Genomic DNA, 2,919 nt, shown 5'->3' with positions numbered 1-2,919 from the left:
TGCGGCGCCTCAGGAGATTTGGCCTAAGCACCAAGGCTCTTGTTAATTTCTATCGCTGTACCATAGAAAGTGTATTGACAGGATGCATAACAGTGTGGTTTGGTAACGTGACTGCTCAAGACAGTAAACAGTTACAGAGAATTGTGAAGAGAGCTGCCAAAATCATTGGCACAGAATTACCACAGCTACACACAATCTATAACACACGCTGTAAGAAAAAAACAGAGAACATCTTAAAGGACAGCTGTCATCCCGCCCATTCCCTGTTCTATCTCCTCCCTTCAAAAAAACGTTACCAGAGCATCAAATCTCACACCACCCGTTTCAGTAATAGTTTTTATGCTCAAGCAATCAGGCTGCTTAACGAAGAGATGGAAGCGAGACGTAGGTAGTCATGTACAATATACGCAGTTTTTAAACTGTACACTGTCACACTGTATGGTTGTTTTGTTGTTTTTTGGGTTGTCCTGGGTGACCTGTTGTTGTCGTATTGTTTTGTGTGCAATAAGGCTGAGAGTGTGCTCTTGGCACAAGCATTTCATTGTTTGTCTGTACTTGTATGGATACGCATTTGACTAATAAACCGAACCTGAACCTGAACCTGAACTGTTACCCCCGCGACCCGATTCCGGATAAGCGGTTGAAGAAAGATGGATGGATGGATGGATGACGGAGGCGCGCCGGCGTTATATTATAAACACAATCTGATCTAGCTATAACAACAATCATGACACATAGGGCTATTTATTATAATCACTAATTCACTATGAAGTGTCTTTAATTATAATTAAAGTAAAAATAGTAAAATAACAAGGACAAATTGTTCTGCCCACAACCTTATCAAACCAAAATGCCTAAACTGTAAATGTAGGTCTATTATAACTATGATAATGGTTCTTATACGTCCCAAATAATTATTAAGTAGAATACTTGACCTTATACATATAGAATGTTTATAATGTGTTATGATTATTTATTGTATGTTATGAAACATCACATGTAGGCCTATTATAGCCTATCACCTATAACCTACTGTATACACCAGTGAGCTCTCTGCACCTCCGCGCGGTCTAGGCAATCACAACCGAGCCTTCCCTACCTCCGGTTCAGCCAATCACAAGCTTCCACTGCTGGAAGCGGGATGTTGTTTTGATACAAGCTTCACTGACACAATGGGGTTCCTGAATCAGAATGCTGTTCTGGTTGTCCCCCTGCTGTCCACAGGAGGGTGCTGTTGTCTCAGTGATGAAGTGTAAAGTTTACTGCATGTTGGTGTTGGGCATAAATGATGTTTAATGTTCAGCAAACAGCCTGATATTTGCACACTAATCACCTCTGGAAGGTTGTGATGGCTTATTGTAATCTGCATCACTAATGTACCTTTTATGACCTAAAACCTTGGGATTACGGTAAACACTGTAGACACATGAAAACGACTGTAAAAATGCTAACGATTCTAATATTCATACTATTTAATTTATTTATTCCATAAATACTTTTCATCACAATTGTGTTTGAGGGGAGGGGGGGCTTGGGGGGGGAAGGGGGGGGGGGCTAGTCCCTCACCAGCCGTCCCTGGAGAGAGAGAGAGAGAGAGAGAGAGAGAGAGAGAGAGAGAGAGAGGAGAGAGAGAGAGAGAGAGAGCGAGAGAGAGAGCAGATGGACCTCCTTGTTTTGGGTGGGGGGGGGGGGGGGTTGCCTCCTCCCCCACCCATCTGTCTCCTCTCTCTCCCAGAATGCATTGGGGCTGATATTAGATTATAAAACAGATGAAACATGAGGGACAAAGCCCCCCCCCCCCCCCCCCCCCCCCCCCCCCCCCCCCCCCCCCCCCCCCACACACACACACACACACACACACACACACACACAAACACGTGGCCCCAAAACAGCAGATCTACAAATGATTTGAGGGGGAGAATAAGATTAATAAACCATTGAGAGGCCTGAGCGGCTAGTCTACTGCAGTGGTTCTCAACCTGTGGGTCGGGACCCCCAGAGGGGTCCCCAGATGATTAACTTAATGTGCAACATTGTTTTCTCTCTCAACAGTAAACAAACCAACATAAAGTTTAAGTGTATAGAGGGTATCTGCACATTTATAAAGTGACAATTTAAGGACTTTTTAATACCTCTAAAATTACAAATTAAACATTGGCCAAATTGTCAAATATTAGAGCAGAAATTGTGAAAATAGCCGATCTACATGCTCACAACATGCTTGTAGATCAGCTATTTTCACAATAGAACCGCGTTATATAAAATGTAATGCCTCAACTCTTAATGGTGGTCAGGGTAGGGGGGTCCCCAGTTAAAATAAGATTATTTTGGGGGTCCCCAATTAGTTAAAATATGATTCCTTTTGGGGGGGTCCCCAGTTAAAATAAGATTTTTTGGGGGGTCCCCAGTTAAAATAAGATTCTTTTGGGGGTCCCCAGTTAAAATATGATTCTTTTGGGGGTCCCCAGTTAAAAAATATGATTCTTTTGGGGGTCCCCAGTTAAAATAAGATTCTTTTGGGGGTTGAGAACCTCTGGTCTAGCGGTCCAAGCACTTGACCAGAGGACGGGTTTGACGGGTTTGACCTCCGAAGACGAGTCGATGACTCCTGCTTCTTTTTATGTTTACCAAACTTTCCACGCAGGACGGTTTTAATGGTCGGGTTTTAATGGTCAGGACGGTTTTAATGGTCGGTAACTTGTTAAGTTACTTTTGTCATTGGGTAACGGAGTAACGTAACAAATTAGTTTTCAAGTCACTAACGAAAGTAACCTGACGAGTTACTTAAAAAAGTGACATCATAGTGACATCATATTAATACATACTCTTAGTGATGGAGTTGTGGCGGACATCATAGTGACATCATAATGATACATACTCTTAGTGATAGAGTTGTGCAGACTCAGAGCTATAGATATA

The sequence above is a fragment of the Nannobrachium achirus genome (assembly GCF_963921795.1).
Source record: "Nannobrachium achirus genome assembly, contig: SCAFFOLD_299, whole genome shotgun sequence".
In the NCBI taxonomy this organism is placed as follows: domain Eukaryota; kingdom Metazoa; phylum Chordata; class Actinopteri; order Myctophiformes; family Myctophidae; genus Nannobrachium; species Nannobrachium achirus.
This window is presented reverse-complemented; position numbering follows the sequence as displayed.